Below are 15785 nucleotides of genomic sequence, written 5' to 3' on the forward strand. Positions count from 1 at the left end.
CAATTTGTTGTGTAAAACTTACAGTGTTAAAATTAGTGCTTAGAGTGATGTTAATAAAGATAAATGAAAAGAATCCATATTTTGGTGAACATAACTAGTGCTAACATTCATGCCTCCATATAGTGATATGTTACCCAAATGAAATGGACAACTAATAAACTAGCAGAATTGAAACAAAGGCATAGACATTAGCCGGCCATCAACCATTACAGAATCAAAAATCGAGAGAATACATTGCATTCCAATTTTTGACATACTAAAATTTTCGAGAGATTCAACCTTCTCCGCCCTCGGGATTATCAAAAGTGAGTAAAAATCTCTTTACTGTTTTTCAGATTCTTTAGTTTCTGTGAAATTGAACATGTTTATAGCCGAGGTTTGGTTAATCGAGTGGGTAAATGAGAACAATAGGCTTTGCATGTTTCAAAATCTGTAAAATCTAAGGTTTGTGTTACAAATCTGTTACAAATTGATGTTTATTGAATGTTTTATGTTAACTGGGCAACAAAAGATTGCAAAAAATTAAAAAGGACATGTATCGTGGGCTTATTGCAGGTGTCTGTTGAGGGGTAATAGACATCTATTGCCCCCAAAACAGGATCTTGTGTTGGTGTCAATAGACATGTATTGGGGCCAACATACATCTGTTAATTGGGGGGGAGGGGTAATAGACGTCTATGTCTATGGCCCTGATATAAGTTTCTTATACCGGGGGAATAGACATAGACGTCAATTACCCCCCAATAGATTCCTCCATTGGGGTAATAAATCTATTTTCCCCTCAACAGACACCTGCAATAAGCCCAAAATACATGTTCATTTTCATTTTTTGCAATTTTTTGTTGCCCAGTTAACCTAAAACATTCAATAAACATCAATTTGTAACAGATTTGAAAGCGAGCAAAAGAGAGGCTAATAATACTTACTCTTCTGTAATTTCGAACACATCGCAACAGACGATCTCCGGCTTGACGAGTTGCCAGAATCTTGATATGACCGGAGCTTTTCTAACTGACCACACATATTCTCTCTCAAAGTGAACAATGTGAGGGGAGAGATATGGAGAGAGATAGATGTAGTGGAAGATAAATAGAGAGAGATAGTTAAAGAGAGAGATTTAATTCTGGATGTTGGTTGGGCTGATCGAGGCATGCTTTAAAAGTTTAGGTATGGTGTTGCAGAGTCTTTACTCTACATATTGCAAACTCATAGCATGCTAGGGCAGAGTGTCAGCTCCAGCTCCAATGTGTTTCCATTTTCATATAAGAGAGAGTTCATGGCTATCTTAATGTTGGTTGGGGCATTGGGCTGATACGTGCTATAAAGACTTCTATGAGGTTTAGTGTTATAGAGTAGATTGCTAAAACACAGGGGTAGAGTGTCAGCTCCAGCTCCAAAGTGTTTCCATTTTCGTCTAAGATAGGGTGTTGCAGAGTCTTTAATTACTCTGCAGACTGCAAAAACATAACAAGCTAGGGTTACAATTTTGATTGACATAGTTACAATTTGTTGTGTAAAACTTACAGTGTTAAAATTAGTGCTTAGAGTGATGTTAATAAAGATAAATGAAAAGAATCCATCTTTTGGTGAACATAACTAGTGCTAACATTCATGCCTCCATATAGTGATATGTTACCCAAATGAAATGGACAACTAATAAACTAGCAGAAATGAAACAAAGGCATAGACTTTAGCCGGCCATCAACCATTGCAGAATCAAAAATTGAGAGAATACATTGCATTCCAATTTTTGACATACTAAAATTTTCGAGAGATTCAACCATCTCCGCCCTCGGGATTATCAAAAGTGAGTAAAAATCTCTTTACTGTTTTTCAGATTCTTTAGTTACTGTGAAATTGAACATGTTTATAGCCTAGGTTTGGTTAATCGAGTGGGTACGTAAATGAGAACGATAGGCTTTGCATGTTTCCAAATCCGTAAAATCTAAGGTTTGTGTTACAAATCTGTAACAAATTGATGTTTATTGAATATTTTATGTTAACTGGGCAACAAAAGATTGCAAAAAATGAAAAATGACATGTATTGTGGGCTTATTGCAGGTGTCTGTTGAGGGGTAATAGACATCTATTGCCCCAAAACAGGATCTTGTGTTGGTGTCAATAGACATGTATTGGGGCCAACATACATCTGTTAATTGGGGGGGGGGGGGTAATAGACGTCTATGTCTATTGCCCTGATATAAGTTTCTTATACCGGGGGAATAGACATAGACGTCAATTACCCCCCAATAGATTCCTCTATTGGGATAATAGACATCTATTTTCCCCTCAACAGACACCTGCAATAAGCCCAAAATACATGTTCATTTTCATTTTTTGCAATTTTTTGTTGCCCAGTTAACCTAAAACATTCAATAAACATCAATTTGTAACAGATTTGAAAGCGAGCAAAAGAGAGGCTAATAATACTTACCTTCTGTAATTTCGAACACATCGCAACAGATGATCTCCGGCTTGACGAGTTGTCAGAATCTTGATATGACCGGAGCTTTTCTAACTGACCACACATATTCTCTCTCAAAGTGAACAATGTGAGGGGAGAGATATGGAGAGAGATAGATGTAGAGGAAGATAAATATAGAGAGATAGTTAAAGAGAGAGATTTGATTCTTAATGTTGGTTGGGCTAATCGAGGCATGCTTTAATAGTTTAGGTATGGTGTTGCAGAGCCTTTACTTTACAGATTGCAAACTCATAGCATTCTAGGGCAGAGTGTCAGCTCCAGCTCCATAGTGTTTCCATTTTCATATAAGAGAGAGTTCATGGCTATCTTAATGTTGGTTGGGGCATTGGGCTGATACGTGCTATAAAGACTTCTATGAGGTTTAGTGTTATAGAGTAGATTGCTAAAACACAGGGGCAGAGTGTCAACTCCACCTCCAAAGTGTTTCCATTTTCGTCTAAGATAGGGTGTTGCAGAGTCTTTAATTACTCTGCAGACTGCAAAAACATAACAAGCTAGGGTTACAATTTAGATTGACATAGTTACAATTTGTTGTGTAAAACTTACAGTGTTAAAATTAGTGCTTAGAGTGATGTTAATAAAGATAAATGAAAAGAATCCATCTTTTGGTGAACATAACTAGTGCTAACATTCATGCCTCCACATATGATATGTTACCCAAATGAAATGGACAACTAATAAACTAGCAGAAATGAAACAAAGGCATAGACTTTAGCCGGCCATCAACCATTGCAGAATCAAAAATCGAGAGAATACATTGCATTCCAATTTTTGACATACTAAAATTTTCGAGAGATTCAACCATCTCCGGCCTCGGGATTATCAAAAGTGAGTAAAAATCTCTTTACCGTTTTTCAGATTCTTTAGTTTCTGTGAAATTGAACATGTTTATAGCCTAGGTTTGGTTAATCGAGTGGGTAAATGAGAACGATAGGCTTTGCATGTTTCCAAATCTGTAAAATCTAAGGTTTGTGTTACAAATCTGTTACAAATTGATGTATGTTTTATGTTAACTGGGCAACAAAAAATTGCAAAAAATGAAAAAGGACATGTATTGTGGGCTTATTGCAGGTGTCTGTTGAGGGGTAATACACATCTATTGCCCCAAAACAGGATCTTGTATTGGTGTCAATAGACATGTATTTGGGCCAACATACATCTGTTAATTGGGGGGGGGGGGGGGTAATAGACGTCTATGTCTATTGTCCTGATATAAGTTTCTTATACCGGGGGAATAGACATAGACGTCAATTACCCCCCAATAGATTCCTCTATTGGGGTAATAGACATCTATTTTCTCCTCAATAGACACCTGCAATAAGCCCACAATACATGTTCATTTTCATTTTTTGCAATTTTTTGTTGCCCAGTTAACATAAAACATTCAATAAACATCAATTTGTAACATATTTGAAAGCGAGCAAAAGAGAGGCTAATAATACTTACCTTCTGTAATTTCGAACACATCGCAACAGATGAGCTCCGGCTTGACAAGTTGCCAGAATCTTGATATGACCGGAGCTTTTCTAACTGACCACACATATTCTCTCTCAAAGTGAACAATGTGAGGGGAGAGATATGGAGAGAGATAGATGTAGAGGAAGATAAATATAGAGAGATAGTTAAAGAGAGATTTAATTCTTAATGTTGGTTCGGCTGATCGAGGCATGCTTTAAAAGTTTAGGTATGGTGTTGCAGAGTCTTTACCCTACATATTGCAAACTCATAGCATGCTAGGGCAGAGTGTCAGCTCCAGCTCCAATGTGTTTCCATTTTCATATAAGAGAGAGTTCATGGCTATCTTAATGTTGGTTGGGGCATTGGGCTGATACGTGCTATAAAGACTTCTATGAGGTTTAGTGTTATAGAGTAGATTGTTAAAACACGGGGGCAGAGTGTCAGCTCCAGCTCCAAAGTGTTTCCATTTTCGTCTAAGATAGGGTGTTGCAGAGTCTTTAATTACTCTGGAGACTGCAAAAACATAACAAGCTAGGGTTACAATTTTGATTTACATAGTTACAATTTGTTGTGTAAAACTTACAGTGTTAAAATTAGTGCTTAGAGTGATGTTAAAAAAGATAAATGAAAAGAATCCATCTTTTGGTGAACATAACTAGTGCTAACATTTATGCCTCCATATAGATATGTTACCCAAATGAAATGGACAACTAATAAACTAGCAGAAATGAAACAAAGGCATAGACTTTAGCCGGCCATCAACCATTGCAGAATCAAAAATCGAGAGAATACATTGCATTCCAATTTTTGACATACTAAATTTTTCAAGAGATTCAACCTTCTCCGGCCTCGGGATTATCAAAAGTGAGTAAAAATCTCTTTACCGTTTTTCAGATTCTTTAGTTTATGTGAAATTGAACATGTTTATAGCCTAGGTTTACTTAATCGAGCTGGTTCTGGTCCATCATACATGTACAAATCATTATTGTTCTCTTCATAGTCATCATGGAGATTTAGATGATCCAAGTAGATGATGACTAATTTAATCTCAGGCACTCAGCAACACATGGTGACTGTATTCTTATATGTGTTCAGCTTAGTCAATGCGTCATCTTCACTCCCAATACTATACCGGTAATCAATTCTTCTCCCATTGTAGTTCTAGTTCAAGCCCCTCACCATTCCATCAACTTTAGTGAGACTCATCTTATCCTTACCCCAACGTAGTTAACTTATCCACCAACATAGCCGTTGTCCTTTATGTAGCCACCATGGTACATCTTCATAGTGAAGTAATCTGGATGTACTGCATTCAAAAAAAGGATAAGACTTGATCAGCAATGTAATCAATGCAAATCAATATACACACCAATAAAAAGTCAAACATTAGAATGTAAAAGAGAAATATTTGTGAGTAAATATTCTTCAATATCTTATTTACAATTGTTTTAAAGAGTATATATACAACCCTGATGTACGACACATCTAATTATACTACAAGTCAGTACAACCTAACACAAGAAACCTATTCCTATAAGGTAACTTCTAAATACATATATTTTCCTAATAATTCTAATAATAACTCATAAGTCAACAAAAACATTCATTTCCAGCAACTACACAACCAAACTATGAATAAAAAAAGAGTAAGTATTAAAAGCCCTGAGCTCCGCAAACTTTTTTTTCCATGTTAGGACCACAAATGCACATCTACCACAAATACAATATTAAAATGCAAATATCAGCTCTCCATCAACGTTCACATGAACTTTTTATAGTTTAAACAAGTTTAATCCAAATTTTGTCAAACCGTAAATGCAAATAGACAAGACATCATTAAATATGAATATGAAAGAAGAAATCAACGCCCTTTCTCATTTATTTCTTCTACTAGCCACAATGAACCCTAAAAACAAATAGACGTCTTGAAACCCCCAATCAGAACATTCAAAGATCGTAATTTAAACGAACATACAACATCAAGCGGTCGCAAATCACTCCCAATCCCAATTTAATCGATGACCCAGACATCAAACAGTTCAAAACCATCTCAATATCAACTTAATCGCTGACCCTAAACCCTAACGAAATTCAAAACCATTCCCTATCCCACTCTAATCGAAGCACTAAATCAACATTTTCATAAAACATGAACCATAGTTAAGGATTTCGTCAAGTCCTTACACAATTCGGGGTATTCATTCATTCATTGCCGGCCACTTCAATGGATAATATCCTTGTCCTGGGTTGCACGATTTTAAGAGAAGAGTTAGGTGAGATTGTTCTGGTTTGCTCGATTTGGGAGAGAGTTAGTTTAGAGTTTACAAAATCCTAATTGAAGTTGTTAATCAGGAGGACACGTCCTTAGATAGATACACCATTAGGGTATATCTTTTACTTCTAGATTCTAATAAACATTCTAGTGTAGGTATAAAATTATCAACACAATCATTTCATGTTCATTAGTTTTCTAAAAGATGAGGTGTACGTTATCGTAGGTGATGGAGAGTGCGATCATTGCAATGTCCTGCTTTAATTCAAAATGATGCCTATTGAATAGGTCTTAAAACACAAATACCTCTTGATGAGGAATCATCCAAACAACATATACCCATTGCACAACATAAACACTAAAAAACGAAACACAAATACCTGTTAAGGAGGAATTAACCAAATGCATACTACACATACCTATTAAACATGAACCAAAACTCAAATATTTCTTGAGGAATTAATCAAATGACACATACCTATTGAATAGGAAGCAAACAAAAAGCTCATCAACAATGTGCAACTAAACAAAGGCAACCCATCAACCTCTAATTGTGCGATCCATTTATATCCCAATTTGAATTTGAAAGCAATATAATAAAATCACATGATTCCAGTGATATTGATAACGCTTTTGAATGTGGAGATTACAAAGCAATTTTGAATGTGGGGATTACATAACCTCCTATCCAGTATTGATTTCGATTGCTTCAATTAAGGGTCTGATTCATGCTCTGGGGGATGTATGTGGGCAACAGTTTCATCTGCAATATGTTTGGGGCTTGTGGCATCTTCAGTAAATTTTAACAAAAATAGGTTTTGTTATTTATATATCCTAGTTAATAGTTTTTTTTTTTTTGATGAACCTAGTTAATAGATTTGGGAGCACATTAAAAGAATCGTAGGGCGAGTGTAATCTAATAAGTGAATGAAAATTTGGGTGCATTATAAAATTTCCCTTAGTTTTTCCATCAATTGTTTTGTAAATTAAAAACATGGTTCTATTGGACTCCTTTGTAGGATGATGATTTACCAACGTTGAATGCAAAATTATATCATAAGTACAAGAATTTCAAAATATATTACATAATGACAAGATTGATTGAATTGGTAAGTATAGGGGCACCTGTGATGAAATTAAAAATGCAGGGGCACAAATGATTTAGGGCATGAAAGTCAAGGAGGTAAAATGAAATTTGCTATGTATAAAATTACTAGCCAAACAATTCATCCTCAAGATTCAGAACTTGTTTCAAACAATTTTTATTCAAGATCCAAGCTTGTTCATACTTGAAAGTACTGTTCAAAGATTATTCTTCAAAATTATTAGTACAATTACCAACCAATCGAAATTTTCTTCATATGCTGTAGTAGTTTCTTTATCGAATTTAAGATCCAAGTCAATTCTGAAGATTATAATTGCTACTTCACTCTCAGCTGGCAATTTAAATGCATATGAGGGATGGTTGGAGCAGGGTAGCTCTGTAATTTTTATGATGACAAATACGCTTTCAGAATAAGCACTTACTCTTGTCACTGGATGTCACACACCAATGGAGGTATGACTTACTTTGAAGCAAAGATTTGCAACTATTTTGGAAACTTATATTATGCAATTGAAAGCTACACTAGCTACAAACTATACGAAATAACAAAAAGGTACTGATTCCATTGAAAAATATATATTGAGATTTAAGTGTGTTTGAGATCAATTAGCTGTGCTTGGAGTTAGAATGTCTGATCAAGATGTTAAAATTTTGATTGTTGCTATTCTCCGTATTGAATATGGTCATACTAGACAAATTATCAGAGAAACATGATATCGAAATAAAGGAAGCAAGGTCCTTGCTTTTGTCTACAAAATATGAGTTGTAATTAAATCAGAAGCCATTGTCTTTGTCTCAATTAACTACAATGATCGCACATAATACATTATCCACTTTGCCTATTGCTAATGGGCGTACTGGTTTTCATTGTGGATCTCCACCATTTGGCTTGAATAAATTTGGTTTACCAAAAGCAGTTTACACACCTTGTTTGATTAATTTCTGCTTTGCCAATTGGTGTTATGAGTGCTACTAGTAGTAACTATGCAGCCAATCCAAGTAGTCCTGTTACTCAAATTGGATTTGTACCACCTATTACTGATGTGATATAAGATCACAATGCCGCATCATCCCTTAGCTCTAACACATCCTACAATTCTAGTGCCAAGATTAGTGGCTCTTACACAACAGAAAATGGATATATGATAAGGCCTGTACCTCAAATGTATAATTATGGATATATGATGCAGTAACACCTTGTACCCGGAAACACTTTCCCTTCATTAAATTTCATTGCATTTAGATATTACAATTCATCGTATTGTTTAAATTAGCCTTCCCTAATAGGAAATTATTTTTTTAGAGTTTCACAAATTATTTTCTTAGCATAGAAAAATAGAATACGATAATCCGAGAGTGTATGCATGAAATATTCGTTAAATAGAGTTATAACGAGAAAGTTGCAACTATTTTCGTTTTGGGGGCATTTTGGTCATTTTCTCCTTGTCCTAACTTAATTGGTCAACCATCTCCCCCTCTCCAACTATTTTCACGTTAAAAACAGATCAAGGTGCCGGGGGGGGGGGGGGGGGGGGGGCGGGTGAGCACGAGCTTTAACCTTGTCGCCGTCAATTTTCATCACCGGCGACTATTTTTACACCAATATCTTCCTCTCCTCATGGGCTTTCTATATATACTAGTTTCATAATTTATTTTCACTTATGCACAATGAATCAAAGGAGAGACTTTTTAGAAGATTCCAACTTATTTCCAAATTTCAGACAAACCATCGATAAATTGGAGAAACTCCAAGGTATAAGTTGTTCCTTATCTCATGGGCTCTCTTCTGAGTACACTTTTTCATATAGATTTGAAGATTTTAAAAATTGTAATTCCATCCACCACGGCTCGGCCATCTTCGGCGTTCTTATCGTTGAAATTTTTAGTCTTTTTGAGCTTCATTATGCTTCCTAGGATGTGTTAGTATTAGCCCAAGTAAAATTGTGAATTTTGGAATCAGACATTAGTGTTTGGTGTCGAGAATAAATTGAGAAAATCGTAAATCGGAAGTGTTGGAGTTAGAAGGAAAACTAGCGGAAGGAAGTTAAGACAATATTTGATGATAGAAAAGCTTGGGTGACATCAACGTCATATTTTGTCAAGGAAGGAATTGATTGCTAGGATGCTTTCACGTTCATCGGAATTGAGTTTAAGTTTTATAAATCATTGTTGGTTAGGTATTCCGGATGAGCAAGCTTTCGAGGTCAATCTCGAGATGACTCACCTAGTCACTCTTCATTGTGAGTTGGACTTTGTTTTAAAGAAATGCATGCAATCGTTTCTTTTTTTTTTGATCAAATGAATAACTTCATTAAATAAACGAGGATTACAATGAGGATGGGATCAAGAGCTTCATAGATAGAAATACTCTGTCCACTTCAGACTTCACACTCGAAGTCTATACTGACACACATGGTGAGGCCAAATCGGCCCCGACTCCAAACACACAAAAGGTTGACTCAACTGCAAGGCTTCCTTTGCAAGATGGATGTGCAACTTTATTGCAATCACGTCTCACAAACTGCCAACTTCAAAAAACTAAAAATTGAAATAACTGTTTAACTTCATCTAGAATATGTCCCTCCGAACTCAGGTCGTCATGTTTGCCATGCAACGTATTCAATATTGTCAGAGCATCCCCTTCCACCTCTAAATTAGTAAAACCAACATGTAAAGCATATCGAAGACCATGCAATAATGCTAATGACTCCACCGCTCTGGGGGATATATTACCTACCAGTGGAGCAGCCACAGCACCTTTTAGCGTACCCTCATGATCCCGAAGACAGCCCCAATTCCACTTACTCCATTTTTTACATCTGTAGCCCCATCAAAGTTCATCTTTAAAAGCCTTGTACTGGCGGGTTCCCAGTTCACAACCTCCTGATGCAATCGTTTCTTTGATCAACTATTTATATTTCATGGAGCTTTATTATGATTTCTTGTAATTAATTATTGTTTTCATTACGTGATTTTATGATATATATATATCCTCGAGCTATTAGATTATATATGTTTGTTTTCGATTAACCTATTTTGTAGCGCGAGAGCATCCTGGTACAACTTCCTCTCAAAAATGGGATTTTGATACATGAATGTTTATGATTATGCAAGAACACTAAATTGCATTCATGGCAAGCACCTAGGTTAGAGTAGATGGTGACAGGATGAAATTTACATTGAATTACTTGATCATGAAATTTCTAAATTGTGTTTTGGTTGATGATGTCTGATGACTGAGTAATATTCTTGTGCTTATAATATGTGTTTCATTCATGTATAATTCATATGCCTATATGACTAATGAAATTATGTAACAAGATAATCTCGATCCCAATTAAGTTACATGTGTCTTGTTCATTGATTTTTTGATGGATGTTGTTATACCTTACTGAAACAACCAATGGTTCTAGATTACAAAATTGTATTCTTGATAAATGTTGTAACATCATTCTGTCATAAGTATTAATCTTGTTATCATTTAGTCATAGAACCATAACTTGTATCCTTCTTTCTTGGAATATGATTGTGGGAGGATTAGACTTTTGCATTCTTAAAAAAAAAAAAAAAAAAAAAAAAAAAAAAACAGTGTAATATGAGAATTTAGAAACTAAATTCAGTGATATGAACTCTTCTTCTTGCAAATATATATGTGTTGATTGTTCCATGATGCCTTGGTCTTTAAATTTTCAGTTTTACAAATTGAGAAAACTTCAGTATACTAAATTATCTTTTTGCGGATAGGTAAAGTTTTTCACTGAATGTGATTTTGGGGAATTTTTGTGTTTTCTGTGATGATGTTTTCATTCTTGATTTTGTTTGAACCTTGATGCTCTATTCTGCAGTATGTGTGTGCTTATTTTATTCAGACACAATTTTTTCAGTTTTGATAGAAAATTAAAACTTTTTTACTGTCCTTGTTTTTACATCTTTGAACTCCGACCTTTCCCCGACCAACATTGAACCTTTGAATAGCTTGAATTTCAAAAGTGAAAAGAAACAGTTGAGATGTATCTTGACCTTCAGGGTATTGATATCTCATTGAGCGAATCTGTGATGCCCCGGAAATTCGTGTTTAGTTTCCGAAGATTTTCCGGAATTTAAATTATGGTTATTGGACGGTTTCGTGGCTCGTGGATGGAGCGGAAGTCTTTCGGACGAATTTTTATTCGGAAAGTATGACTTTAGGGGGGTTGCAAAGGTTGACTTTTGAAGCGTTGAGATTCTCCGAAAACTTCCTTCACAAAAGTTGTAGAGCGCGTCGATACGAGTTCGTGGACATATGGAACGCGGAAATCGGAGTTTGTATGAAGAAGTTATGGCCATTGGAAGAAGTTTCCATTTTGGTATAAATAGAAGTTTCCCAAGTTGGAAACTTACTATTTTCATTATTTCCATTTCCGGAAGGTTTCCTTTCTCTCTCTTCTCTCTCGGCTGCACCTTCAGAATCGAAGAAACCCGTCTGACCCGACCCGCACCCGGCCGACCCGACCTGGCTTTTCCGGCGAACTACAGCGGTCTCCGGCGACGAAACTTTCCAGATGGGATCGTCTCCTCCTTCTGGTCGTCCCTCTGGTGTCCTCTAGCGCCGATTCTCCTCCACGGCGGCGCTGCAAGGCGGTGCAGTTTGAGGATTTCGGACCCGGTCGGAAATCCTTGTTCCGACGTCGGCGGGGCTTCTAGCTGGGCTTGGGGAACTCAGAGCAGCCTGCTTGATCGATCCTTGGTGGTTGTTTGGATCGATTCACTTAAAACTTGGTTCAACTCAGCTTGGATTACTGTTCACGGCTTGTGAGGTAGTTTTCGACCCTTTATGCTTGTTTTCTGACTTCGAGCTGTTCTTGAATATTCACAAGCATGCTTAGATGAAACTTTTTCATGTTGGGAGTTTTGTGAAATAATGAGTTTTGGCTGGCGGCGGTGCGCCACCGCCTGTGGCGGCGTTCCGGCCATGTAGGGAGCTATTTCTGGTATTATATATGTTCTACTCATTGATACGAGCATTTTGATATATAATACGCAAATTTTGGAGTTCGTATGGAATTATTATGATTTTCACCGTTTCATTTCGGTGAATTTATTCAATCCGTGAGGATTTGAGCAATCGGATCGATTTGTGGTTTGGACACATCGATCGTGGACGTATTCCGGAGGCTTTGGGAGGTCTCGGATGTGGTTTTGCCTCGATTGGCGCCACTTTGGAAATTTTGGTTCGATTTAAGGTTTCGAACGTTATTCCTTGTGATTCGTTGACTGAATCAGAGCTGTGCTTCCTTAGATACTTGGCGAAGTATTTGGACGGTTATTTAGTGGATTGGCTGCTTTGTTCTGTATTGAAGACGCAGCGGGAGTTTCGAGGTGAGTAATCTCAAAAGGTTCATTTACGAACGGAATACCTTTATCATTTTAAGAGTTATTTAGTAACTGTAAACTATAGTTGGTATTAGTAGGCATTCCTGAGCGGATGACTACGTATATATATATTTACGTGAAATATTATATGTTTTGGTGGGTTGTGGATTTATGAAAACAATAGGCATGAATGATGCGTTTTATTGTTTTGGGTTGTGGCTTTTGGAAAAGAAATGATTGTGAAAATGTTGATTTTGATTTGTTTTGAAAAGCGTTGAGTTTTGGGAAAAGCGTTGAGATTTGTGTATGAAAACAATATGCATGAAATGATGCTTTTTATTGTTTTGTGTTATGGCTTTTCGGAAAACAATGATTATGGAAATGTTGATTTCGATTGTTTTCAAAAGCGTTTCGATTTGTGTAATGTTTTTGAGTCCTGTGCGACTGTTTTGATGATTTGCTCCAAGGGACAGTGCGGCCCGAGGATCGAAGGTCTATGACCTTGGGCAGAATATCAGGTAATCACGTCTTTGGCCGGACGAGTGGTTACGTTTCAGTTAGAGCTCTAGTTTATCTGCCATATAGGTAATTCATGGGGTAACGGGAATTGGTTATTGATAACTCATGACATTACGTGTTTTTAGGGAACAAGGTGTGAGTTGCTTCCTTATTAACGGTTTTTAAGGGGACAAGGTGCAAGTTGTTTTCCTTATTAACGATATGGTACGATTTGGTACGATTGATAGAAATCAAGGTGTGAGTTGCTTTCTATGTTATTTTGATAGAATTCAAGTGTGAGTTGTTTTCTATGGTACGATTTGGTACGATTGATAGAAATCAAGGTGTGAGTTGCTTTCTATGTTATTTTGATAGAATTCAAGTGTGAGTTGTTTTCTATGGTACGATTTGGTACGATTGATAGAATCAAGGTGTGAGTTGCTTTCTATGTTTCGTTTAAAAGAAACCAAGGTGTAAGTTGTTTTCTTTTATTTCGATTTGAATGGATGACTATGTGTGTACATAAATATATTATGGGATATATATATATATATACATATGTATTCATGTATTAGTGGCTTCGTGGTAAATCTTTGTTTATTGATTTAAACGTGATTTGTGTGAGTTGTTTCCTCGATTGAAACGTGCGGGCTTTTATCCCGTAGTTTTGTGCGAGTTGTTTTGAGTTACTCATATGGGCTTGCAAAAGCTTACCGGGTTTGTTGTGTGACAACCCGGTGCACCATTCCAACGGTGTAGGGGTTAATCCTGCAGGGTAGGATAATCGGGGCTGAAGCCGAGGTAGCTGGTTGGCAACAGAACAGGTAGGAAGCAAATTTGATTGGCTTTGCCATTGTTATGACTTCCGCTATGTAGTAAACTCTGAGGAGCTTTTGCGTTTTATCTTGTTGTAGACAATTTAATTCGTAAGCTTATGTAATATATGACTCTGTGGGCGGGTCAATATTGACATAGTGGGTTCAGGGCATCAATATGTATGTTGTATAAAGGGAAAAAGTTTTCCAGGTATTTGGTATTGATGGCTGAACGTTCACGCATGTATAATTATGGGGTTATATATCGATTTTTAATTGTGTTAAAAATCAGGGGCGTGACAGAACCTGAACCCATTATAGATGACCAAAGTACAAATTTGGATATTGCAAAACATAGAGAACGGCAGAGAGCTGATCCAATGACCAAACTGATCTTAAAGCAAACCATGTCACCTATTGTAAGGGGTAGCATTACTAAACTAGAAACTGCTTTAGAGTATATGACTGCTATTGGATTGAAATTTATCCAGAATGAAAAGGTGAAATTCACTTGCTCTTGGACAAACTTATTGGAACCAAATATGATGCTTCAGGCAGTGTTAGGGAGCATATTATGAATATCATTCAAACCACCACTAGACTTGGGGATTTACATTTTTTTTTCTTGATGCTTTCATTATTTATCTTTGCTTTGAAAATCTTCCTGCTAGCCTTGGGCCTCCTAGAATAGCTTATTTTGCTCAAAAAGAGCAGTGGGGCTTAAATAAGCTAATTGCAATTTGTGTGCAAGAAGAGGAACTACTTAAGAGAGACGAGTATGTTTCTATGAATGTAGTCAATAAACCAAACTAGACGAGTAGCTGCAAGTGAGGGAACCAGTGAGACAAAAGTAGTGAAACTTGGCCCTAAGAAATTTGGTGGAAAGGGTAAGAAATTTGGAAATTTTAAGTGTTTTTTCTGCAAGGAGCGGCATATCAAGAAAAATTGTAAGGGTTTCAAGGAATGGTTAGCTAAAATGGGTAAGTTTTCACTGTTATTCTCCTAGTTCCTGGTTTCTAGACACAAGCTCATCGATTCACATTACTAATTCATTGCAGGCTAGGGCTTTCTAATAAAGAGGGCACCAAGGAGAAGTGAGGTTATCATCTCAGTAGGCAACGACATGGAAGTGGCTGTAAAGGCTGTAGGCATCGTCAAGTTGAGTTTAGGATCAGGTCTTAGTTATGTTTTGAACAATGTTCTCTATGTTCCCTCGATGAAAAGAAATTTGATTTTAGTAGCTTGTTTAGTTAAGAACGGATGTGCTTTTTTCATTAACTCTTTTGGAATAAAAATTTCCCATGCTTTTGGTTTTCTTGGTTTTGCTTCTTTTGTCAATGATTATTGGATGCTTGACTGTTCATTACCAAAATATGTTTTATTGATTGAAAAATGAAAGAACCAGTTGGTGCAAGAAAAGAAAATTTAATGAAAGTTCAACTCATCTTTGGCACAAGAGACTTGCACACATTTCAAAAGATAGACTTAAGAGAATGGAAAAAGAAATTTTCGTGTCTCATGTGGTGTAATTTTATGGAGTCTGTGATTGCAGAGAGCACAATTTTTCCAAACTTGAATTTTTCTGTAGTTCTTCTTCATGGTTTCACATTGACAGAGATTTGATTAAACTTTTGGAATTTCTTTTATCTCTGGTGTAGACTTCAATGATTATTATGTTTGATGAAAAATTATTATTTCTGTCACAGTGCATTCTACACGTATTCAAGTGGGAGATTGTAAGACGTAATTGAACACGTGCACAATACATATTAACTATTGGCAACATATATTACATATAGA

Source organism: Rosa rugosa, chromosome 4 (genome assembly GCF_958449725.1).
Source record: "Rosa rugosa chromosome 4, drRosRugo1.1, whole genome shotgun sequence".
Taxonomy (NCBI): domain Eukaryota; kingdom Viridiplantae; phylum Streptophyta; class Magnoliopsida; order Rosales; family Rosaceae; genus Rosa; species Rosa rugosa.